Source organism: Leopardus geoffroyi, chromosome A1, assembly GCF_018350155.1.
Source record: "Leopardus geoffroyi isolate Oge1 chromosome A1, O.geoffroyi_Oge1_pat1.0, whole genome shotgun sequence".
NCBI classification, from domain to species: Eukaryota; Metazoa; Chordata; class Mammalia; order Carnivora; family Felidae; genus Leopardus; species Leopardus geoffroyi.
Window position 1 is genome coordinate 237054748 of NC_059326.1, and position 10977 is coordinate 237065724.

The following is a 10977-nucleotide window of genomic DNA, read 5'->3' on the forward strand; positions in this document are numbered from 1 at the left end:
CCGGCCCTCTGGAGCCCAATGCCCAAGCTGTTTTCCTGTGATAAGGAAGGGGGTGCAGGGAGCCTGCCCCTGACAGACCCACGCAGCCTTCTCCAGGGTCCCTCCATCGAGGCTGGGGAGCCCGTGTCCTGGGCTTGCGCTGGGGCCACTGATCCGTGTCGTCCTCCGCGGGGATGCTGACCTCTGACCTCTGTCCTCCAGAGGCACACGCAGCACTCGGGGGCTCGATGTCACAGCCCCTGACAGAAATCGCGTCCAAAACGGGGACTCCAAAGGCAGGGTGGAGATTTCCAAATGCTCTAGGCCAGCTGCACGGTTTCTACTCATTTCTGGACTCTAGGTACTCCACCAGCTTTCCAGCTCAAATGACCGCTGCTGGAGAACGAGGGGCAAAGAGAGAGACAGGGCCACTCCAGCAACGCCAGGGGGCCCGGGACAGCCCCGCCGCTCCAGCCCGTCCCTACAGACGGGGTCGGGAGGAAGACCCGGGCTCAGCCACCGGGCCCTCCTGGTCCACGCGGGACGGTGGACACGCGCCTCCCTGCTGCCCGCTTTGCTTCCCAGCGCGGCGGGGGCTGACTGCTGGGGAGGACCCTGACCTCGAGGGGCGGCAGGGCCTCCATCACCACGTGACCGACCGGAGCCGGACCCGCGGGCACGAGGGGGGACTGCCGGATCCCCCTCTGAGGGCTCTGATCGACGGCACACAAGTGCAGGGGTGGGCCCGCGGGGGGGGGGGGGGCGCAGGGGGAGAGAGGGCGGTGCCCAGGTGGTTCCCACCAAGGTGTTTCTCGGAGTCAAAGCGCCCCCCCCCCCGGTTTCAGCTTGGGCCACATGAGGAGGGGGTGACTCTGCACCCAGATCACAGGCAGCCCAGCCATTCGGTGCAAGACGGTCCCGCTTAAAAGCAACACTCTGAAGGGCAGTTTAGCTAAATCCCTTCATCGTGGACTGTAATCCCCTCGCGACAGCGACATGTGCTCTTGGTGCCTCCACCAAGAAGACACTCCCAGGGTCCTCACTCCACAAGACTCAAGAAGTCTACGCCCAGCAAGGCTCAACCTCCATCGCCTCCCTCCACTGCTCCCCAAGAATGCCCCTCCCCCCACAGCTCCCATAAGAGCTCCCCTCCCCCATGGCCCAACTCCGGCCCGCCCCGCCCCCTCCCGGCCCACGCAACCAAGTGCTTTTCCCGTTTCCCCGCCCCCAGCTCCACAGGCCTCGGGTCGGAGCTGAGTGCTCCCCGGATGGTGCCCTGCACACACCTCACTTTCCAGATGCTCCTGGGTGTCAGGGGAGCCACCAAAGCACTAACTCATTCTCCTTCCCGCTTCTCCCTTCATGGGTTGTTGAAAGCGGGGGGTGAGTTTAGGAGCTGGCTGCCTCCCAAGAAGCCCCTTTTCCAGCAGCAGGGCAAGCGTCCTCCCCCAGGACCTCCCGGGGCAGCAGGGGTGAGGCCCAGGGACACAGGTCCAGTGAACCATGACTGAGTGGCAGCAGGGACAGGACCGTCCTCCAGGCTCAGGTCAGGTCTCGAGGCTCGCCCCCCTCGGCACAATGGGGGAGACGGCCCTTCCGAGCCCCTCACGCTGGGGCAGAGTCAGCGGGCAGGCTTGTACCAGGCCCGGGGCCAGTGAGGATTGCACGGGGTGCCGCCGTGCTCCAGGGTGCGTAGTGGGACTGGCCTCCTGTCCGGAAGCTTCTGCCAGAACCCCAGAGTTGCAAACTTGAGGAAAACGTATCCTCACACTTTAAAGAGGGCCTGAAGACCTGAATGTGAGACAGGAAACCATCAAAACCTTAGAGGAGAAAGCAGGAAAAGACCTCTCTGACCTCAGCCGTAGCAATCTCTTACTCGACACATCCCCAAAGGCAAGGGAATTAAAAGCAAAAGTGAATTACTGGGACCTTATGAAGATAAAAAGCTTCTGCACAGCAAAGGAAACAACCAACAAAACTAAAAGGCAACCAACGGAATGGGAAAAGATATTTGCAAATGACATATCGGACAAAGGGCTAGTATCCAGAATCTATAAAGAGCTCACCAAACTCCACACCCGAAAAACAAATAACCCAGTGAAGAAATGGGCAGAAAACATGAATAGACACTTCTCTAAAGAAGACATCCGGATGGCCAACAGGCACATGAAAAGATGTTCAGCGTCGCTCCTTATCAGGGAAATACAAATCAAAACCACACTCAGGTATCACCTCACGCCAGTCAGAGTGGCCAAAATGAACAAATCAGGAGACTATAGATGCTGGCGAGGATGTGGAGAAACGGGAACCCTCTTGCACTGTTGGTGGGAATGCAAATTGGTGCAGCCGCTCTGGAAAACAGTGTGGAGGTTCCTCAGAAAATTAAAAATAGACCTACCCTATGACCCAGCAATAGCACTGCTAGGAATTGGCCCAAGGGATACAGGAGTACTGATGCATAGGGGCACTTGTACCCCAATGTTCATAGCAGCACTCTCAACAATAGCCAAATTATGGAAACAGCCTAAATGTCCATCAACTGATGAATGGATAAAGAAATTGTGGTTTATATACACAATGGAATACTATGTGGCAATGAGAAAAAATGAAATATGGCCTTTTGTAGCAACGTGGATGGAACTGGAGAGTGTGATGCTAAGTGAAATAAGCCATACAGAGAAAGACAGATACCATATGGTTTCACTCTTATGTGGACCCTGAGAAACGTAACAGGAACCCGTGGGGGAGGGGGAGGAAAAAAGGAAAAAAAAAAAAAAAAAGAGGTTAGAGTGGGAGAGAGCCAAAGCATAAGAGACAGTTAAAAACTGAGAACAAACTGAGGGTTGATGGGGGGTGGGAGGGAGGAGAGGGTGGGTGATGGGAATTGAGGAGGGCACCTTTTGGGATGAGCACTGGGTGTTTTATGGAAACCAATTTGGACAATAAATTTCATATATTATAAAAAAATAAATAAATAAAAAAAAAAAAAAAAAAAAAAAAAGAGGGCCTGAAGGCTGAAGACGTATTCCCAGAACTTTCCCAGGGCACTGGGTTGAGTAGTGTCCCCCAAAATGTTAAGCACAAGCCCCAACTCCCAGAACCTATAAATGTGACCTCTTTGGGAAAAGGGTCTTTGCAAATACGATAGTTAAAAGTCTCTGAATGAGGGGTGCCTGGGTGGCTCAGTCGGTTAAGCGGCCGACTTCGGCTCAGGTCATGATCTCGCGGTCCGTGAGTTCGAGCCCCGCGTCGGGCTCTGCGCTGACAGCTCAGAGCCTGGAGCCTGTTTCAGATTCTGTCTCTCTCTCTCTCTGACCCTCCCCTGTTCATGCTCTGTCTCTCCCTGTCTCCAAAATAAATAAAACGTTAAAAAAAATTAAAAAAAAGAAAAGTCTCTGAATGAGATCATCCTGGACTGAGGCTGGGCTCTATATCCCATGACAGGTGTCCTTACATGAGGGAGTCACAGAGAGATTTGAGTCTCAGACACACAGGGAAGGAGGCCAGGTGAGGACAGAGGCAGGGACCGGGGTGACGTGGCCACAAACTGAGAACCCCCTGGAGCCACCATGAGCTGAAAGAGGTGGGAAGCACAGTCTTATGACACCTTAACTTTGGACTTCTGGCCTCCAGACCTGTGAGCACGTAAATGTCTGTGGCTGTAAGTTGCGCTGGTGAGTGAATGAGTAGGAAAGCCCAGGAGATGGACCGATGAGAGGAACAGTAATGCTTACGGAATCAGAATTTGTAAAATACTTTATTTGTCCCAATTAAGCAAAGGAGAATCGATAAACAAATAACTGGAGGTCCAAATGGTGACGGGTTACAATTGTTCGTGCCCGTGGTGGGGCAACTCTAGACGTTACAAGACCTCCGGACCTGTTTCACAATCCAAATATCCATGGCAGGATCTTGACTGCAGGAAGCCAGAAGCTGTTAACCTAAGGATGTGGTTTCCCCCATCATGGCCCTTGCGAGAGGACCATCTGAGACATCCGTGAATGTCTTTATAAGGAGCTTCCACAGTAATTTCAAGAAATCAGTGTGATGTGCTGCTTGCCGATTATACTAAAATTCTGTAATACAAATTAGACCAGGCTCCGATGTCTTTGAAATGCGCTGTGTTAAAAATGGTAGGTACAGGTTAAAAGATACAGATTCGAACACCAGGATTTACATGAAATTATCACACAGACTTTGATAGAGTCCTGGACTGATTCAAAAGAGCAAGTTTCATATGAAGCTGTCTCATTCTCTTTGAAACGGCCTTGATCGCCGCATAGTCATCTATTAATTATATTACAGATAAGGTAAATAAAAGTGTTGCAATATGGAGATCACAGCCTTCTTTCTTCTTGTGGAGACGAAAGGTATGGTCTCCTGTGAAGTCTGCGGGCAGCGAGGGAGGATAAAGGTATCCTATAACTGAGAGACTGTATTTATTTTGACACGTGATGGAAAGATCTGAAGTTCAATAGCTGAGGGCAGAGCTGGAAGGGGGCAGCACAGACGTGGCACGGGGGAAGGGGGGCCAGCGAGGGTGCGGATTTGAGGCCGGAGAACACGGTGAGGGAAACCTTGGGTTTCGAATACTTTCATCACTGCTGTCATTGTCGATGTTTGAATAGACTGTACTTTGTAGAGCAGATGTAGGTACACGGCAAGACTGAGCGGGAGCGCAGAGAGCTCCCATATACCCCGCCACACACACGCACTGCATCCCCGCCATCAACACCCGACCCCAGAGCAGTGCACCTGTCACCATCAACGCACCTTCCTGGACAAGTCATTGTCACCCAAAGTCCATACTTTACATTAGGTCTTTTTGTAATTTTTTTTTTAAAGTGTATTTATTTATTTTGGGTAAAAGACAGAGAGGGAGCAGGGGGAAGGGCAGAGAGACAGGGAGAGAGAGAATCCCAAGCAAGAATCCCCCCGACATGGGGCTCCAACTCACGAACTGTGAGATCATGACCTGAGCCGAAATCAAGAGTCAGACGCTTAACCGACTAAGCCACCCAGGCACCCCTACAGTATGTCTTTTAAAATGATTAGAGTGAGAGAGAGCCAAAGCATAAGAGACTCTTAAAAACTGAGAACAAACTGAGGGTTGATGGGGGGTGGGAGGGAGGGGAGGGTGGGTGATGGGTATTGAGGAGGGCACCTTTTGGGATGAGCACTGGGTGTTGTATGGAAACCAATTTGACAATAAATTTCATATATTTAAAAAAATAAAATAAAATAAATAAAATAAAATAAAATAAAATAAAATAAAATAAAATAAAATAAAATTATTTTCATCATACAAATCGTGCCATATGTCCTAAACTGTGACAGAGTGCTGTCCATCCATGTGTGTGTTCTGGGCAAACGTGAGATCCACCCCAGGGACCCCGTCACTCACACTGGCATGTTCCGTGGCCTTGCTACTGAAGTTTTTCCATGGTGAAGGTGATTCAGAATATCTGTTCTCAAATTTTAGAGGGGAGAAATACATCCCCTTATCCACGGGGCAAAATTCTAGAGTCTCCACAGTCACTTACCAGTGTGGTTCAGTAAAGCCAGATTTGTCTTTTGGGGAAAGGGGGAGAGGCAAGGATGAATCCCAACAAATGAGTCCTTTGTCCTTCGCCATATCGCGCACCTCGGAATGTGGCTCGTAACAAGGTTTAAACAAGTATTTGTCGAGTGAGTGGGTCCCATGTTGCGTGTTGCCTTTTTTTGCTCTTGTTGCCACACCCCTATTACACCATCATGTCGGTGCATTTGCCTCTACTTTCCATGTTCCCGATGCTACAGGCATACTTTCCTAACCTTGCAGCTCCGCCTTTACTGTAAGCATCTGAGACCTTTTCTAGAATAGATGGGAAATAAGGAAATAAACTCACCAGAGCAAATGCATGTTTTGGATATCTCCATTAGGCTTAATGTATTGCATATAGGTAGAAGTCAAGTTCATAGCCTTATTTTTCACTGTGACTGTTTTTTGATTGCTTCAACTTGACGCACCTCAAAGAGCTTCTCAGAAAATACCACCCGCTTTAGGCTCTAAAAGGTTCTGAATGAATCATCTCCGTCCCCAGGTTTTCCTGTGATTCCTGCACACATCCATCCTGAGGAGATGTCTGAACGTTCCAGATGCCGGAGATGACACCCTGCACCAGATGGTCATGGTCTCAGCCCAGAGGATGGGGCCTTGGTCTCCCTGGGAAAGGGGGAGCAAGGTAAAAGTCCCGGGGAGCTAGCAGCTGTGAATCTATATAAACGTGTTTTGAGAGTCAACCCGAAAATATTTCTAAAAAATAAACTTCATCAGAAACTCAGAGCTACTTTTTGTCACATTGTTGAGAAAGAAATAATTACTTCCGGGTAAAGGCTTTTTTTAAACAGTATCTTAGAAACCATCCGAATGAAGATGGAAATTGCAACAAAGGAAGAGTAAGACACGGCCTTGGCCTGAGGGTCTGAGAATACAGAGGTCTTGGCGGAGAGCCCTAGGCGTCTAAGGAAGGCTGGTTGACATCTGAGCTCCTCACATCAGGTTCCATATTGTGATGCTAGCACAGCTGGGGAAGAGTGGGGGTGGGGGGTGTTCACGTGTGGCTTCTGTCTCTAGGATGACGTGTCCACTTGAGCAGGTAGCCTCTGGAATCCGGAGATGTGTACCTGCAGAGCGGCCACAAGGAGCAGAAGAGAAGGCCTAGTCCCTTGAGTCTCCATCAGGTCCCCCCAAAAATGTCCCAAATAAAACTAACTAGATAAAATCTCTCGCCACGAAACACAGTTTCGAGACACAACCCCAGTCCAATGTCTCACCATAATGCCGCCCCTGGGCCCCAGCATGAAAATTCCAGAACGATCGGAGACTGACACCCCACTGTTCCATAGGAGCGAGGGGTCACATAGCCCAGGACAGCGTGACAGAACTCTGGCCACACCCTGCTGTCAACACCGCCACACGGGCTCTGACTGACCCACCCACTGAACTGTCATCTACGTTCCATTCGAAACCACTTTTCAGCTACCGCTTTTCACGTTATTTATGTTTTGCTGATGCCACGACCGTAAGGACAAACAGCAGCCACGACCCATTTGTAGCTACGGAGAACCCAATCTCATAAAACCTGGCTTAGCTAGCTGATTAATCACGATCTCTGCATCCGGAAGGGGGAAAAATTAAACAAACTCTGGTTGGCACAAGTGGACACAACAGCACAGGAAGCTTTGTAATCTTAAAATGGCCGCTATCAACGCAACGACGGCATTTTGGGTGGAAGAGTCGATTTTTTCCCTTCCCTCCCGTTAACCTCTCGAGCCATCTCCTTCGGTTCCCTGGGCTCAGATAACACAACTCACTGTGAAAGCTGGACAGAAGCGGCCCTGGGCGTGGCCACAGGAAACGCAAACCCATTTCGTTAGCAAAGGCCGCTTTACCCCCATGACCAAATCACCCCTTTCAATTCCACTGGTTAGTCCTCAAAATTCCCCAGGAAAAGAGGCACGTTGTTTCCATTCATAATGCAAGAAGGCATGAGTGCCAGTTGGGCGTTTCTGGAGAAGAGGCTTGTGGCTCTGAGATAACACAAACTCAAGGGTGCAGGGTGGCAAAGGAGGCTGGTCTGTCCCAGGGAAGTGAGCCTGTAGCAGCCACAGGTGCTCGTGGAACAGAAAGCGTTTTTCTTCTCCTGATACCGACGGGCATGGAGGCTGCGTGCTCAGCGCGGCGGTGACGTGATGGCTTTGGTGCCAACAGCGTGGGGTCCCCAGTGGAGGCAGAGATGCGTTGCTCAGACAGCTGGTGAGGACCAGAGGACCTCTCCCTGGCCCCTGAGCGCTGTCCACAGGAGTAAGCCGGCTGCTTTCACCCAGTCACACTCCCTCGTTGGGGTCCCATCCCTAGTTGCCCGGCCCCTCCCCGCATCCCTGGGAGCTCCCGTGGGCCGGCTGCCCCTTCCCCTCCATAGACGTCCAGCACAGCTCTCCCAGCTCAGTCTCCAGTGTGCTCACCTCCCCCATCCAGGGTCCCACTGCCTGGAACCGGGCTGCACGGGCTCACCACGGGGTCCCGGTGCCTGTGGCTGTGTCACCCGGACAGCTCACGAAGCATCTCAATCTCAGTGTCCTCATCTGCAGAATGGGAACAATAATAGCACCTGCCTTGGAACTCTTCCTGCCACACAGGGATTGAATGGTTTAAAACTTTAGTTATTATTACACACAAGATTACGTGATGGCCTGAGTGCATTATGGCCAGAAAGGGCTCAGGGTTTTTTTCCATTGATAAAACGGACACTTCGTGCGCTCTCTTGAGAACCACAGCGGAAAGTGTGTGAGTGTGTGAGTGTGCGTGTGTGTGTGCACTTTATTTTTGGCAAGGGACAGCCACTGGGAGCACATGATGATCAGAATAATGTGAAATGTGATATGAGTTACACTTGAAAAGCCCTCCCTGGCTGCCCTCACCGTCAAGCGGCAAGACAAGAGGAGAGGCCAACAGGCTTTTCCAGTAACCCAGGTGAGAGCAGGGGGTGCAGGGGACAGGCTGTGGGTGAGGCAGGGGCCCGGGATCAGGGAGAGAGGTGTTGGGGGCAGGCAATGGGGTGAAAGAAAGAGATAGCCCTGTGTTTCCCACCTGAGCACGGGAGAATGGCGGACCTGTTCACTTCGAAAGGTAGAGGACGTGTACAGCAGGTCTGAGGCAAAGGAGATCAAGGACACCTTTGGACACTGGGGCTGCAATGCCCATGGGACACGGACGTGCAACCACGCAGGGGCATTCAGCCAGGCCCAGGCTACTTGATCCACAGTTCTGTGCACAGTGATGCTCCTTAGGGTGGCCAAGTGGACACAGTTGCTGAGGGACAGTGCCGCTGGGCGTGAGAAAACACCCTCGAATCGCCCCAGAATTCGCATCCGGGAGGAGCCAGTAGGAATGACGGGAAAGAGGCGGCCAGGGAGCTGGCGAGGACAAGGGACAGGTGAGTGATGCTGGCAGCCAAGCTGGGACAGTGCTTGCAGCCAGAGGACCAGCAGTGCCAAGGGGCACAGAGGGGAAGGACGCCAGCACGGTGCTTGACGGGGGGTCGCGGTGGCCTTGGCAGGAGCCGGGTAGGCAGAGAGGTGAGGCACGCGGTTTCTTCAAGGCAACTCAGGAGAGAACAGCAGGAAGGGGCGGAGGGACGGCGGGGCAGCCATCCCAAGGCGTTTGGAATGAAGACACAGTCAAACTGAACAAGGGCATAAGATCAAGACAGCAGGGCATCTGTTTGTTGGTTTTAGAAGGAGATATTAGAATATGTTCGCGTGCGCATGAAAACAATCCAGGAGACGGAAAATACTGCAGAAGAGAGAGGCTGTATGTGGCAAAGCGGAGGCTTGATACAAGGAAGGGTACGTGGTCCCTGGCAGGAAAGCGGCCTCTGGTCTCAGCGCGAGGACGCTTCCTCCCCGTCACAGGGAGGGCAGGTCTGGGGTCTCAGGCTTGGTGGTCGGAGGCTGGGGGGCTCTTGTCTGACACGGGCCATCAGCAGTAGAGGTGCCCGGCTTCAGGAAAGAAACGTACAGGGGTCACAATAATGGGAGAACAATTCGCAGGCACAGACAGCAAGCCATGCTTCAGCTGCATCCGTGGCTCCCCGTGGCTGACCATGGGCTTGGATGGACCCCACACAGGAGTTGTGTCCCTAAGTGTGTCCTGTGTTGCTCTGTCTACGTCTGTAGGCAAAGCATGGCTAGACTTCCAGACATGAGTAGGTTCGTCGTAGATGTGAACTCTTGCTGAGAGTCCCATGGATGTCTAATCTCACTGGCCTCGTGGAACCTCACAGACAGAGGGAACGGTGGGCAGGCATTGTGGCTAACACTTGGCTCGCCCCTCCACCTGTCCCCACCCCGCTCACCCCAGTGACATGTCTCTGGGACAACCTTCACATGGCACAGAATCCCGTCCGGGCCAGGTCGACCCAAAGAACAACCTGCCCTTAGGCTTCTGGGAAAGGCTTCCTTTGCTTCTAAAAGCTCAGGAGTTCAAGAGGCAACATCTGTCTTCCTTGAAAGTTGAGGTCACAGGCATATGACCCCCGGAACTGCCCAGGCTTGACTGTGGCCTCGATGGACACATTTCCTCACCTCCCACTGGCCAAGGAGGCAGGCCAGAAGGAATGGAGGCCCTGGGTCTCTGGCATCACCACGGGTCTGCTCACCAAGCCCGGGGCCACCTGTGTCTCGAGGAGAGTACCGTGGGACAGTAAATGTCGTCAGCGCGCCTTCCACTTGTACTTGAACATCGTCCCGTACAGAAGACGTGCTACGCGCTGTGATCACAGTGGTGTGCAGTCTAACCTCATTGTACATATTGACTTCTTCAGTCCTAAGTGCGTATGAACGTATGCGTATGGGTACAACGCACACGTGTTTATTTAGGGGCTATGAAATTGTCTGTTTTGTACTTGTAGAAAACAAAACTGGGTTTGACTCCATTGCACTAAATGACACCAGGGTCCTGTCCCGATCTAAGACGTGGGGGTGGGGCTGAGCCGGCGTCCCAGGAGCAGAGGCCTCAGCACAGCCTAAGCTCTGCACCCCCGTGTCCGTGCATTTCCACGCAGCTCGCTTTCTCCCATGACTGGGGAGTGTACGCGTGTGTGCCAGTAATGAGAAGAACCTTCCAGAAAGGACTTCCGGAAAGGATCCGGTGAGAGAGAACTGAACAAGGTAAATTTAAAAATGGAAATTGTTGGGGCACCTGGGTGGCTCAGTCGGTTAAGCATCTGACTTCGTCTCAGGTCCCGATCTCACTGTTCGTGGGTTCGAGCCCCGCGTCGGGATTCTGTGCTGACAGCTCGGAGCCTGGAGCCTGCTTCGGATTCTGGGTCTCCCTCTCTCTCTGCCCCTCCCCTGCTTGTGCTCTCTCTTTCCCTCTCAAAGAATAAATAAACATTAAAACAAAAAAATTTTAGGGGCGCCTGGGTGGCTCAGTCGGTTAAGCATCTGACTTCA

General features: G+C 52.3%; 1 long non-coding RNA gene across 1 annotated transcript; it reads right to left on the minus strand.

Moving 5' to 3' along the window:
* Positions 1-5704: 5704 nt before the first annotated feature.
* Positions 5705-10751, minus strand: LOC123579141. Its single transcript, XR_006702646.1, has 2 exons — positions 7987-10751; positions 5705-6645 (listed from the first exon to the last, which is right to left on the minus strand). It is a non-coding gene; the product is annotated as an uncharacterized LOC123579141 (long non-coding RNA).
* Positions 10752-10977: the final 226 nt, after the last annotated feature.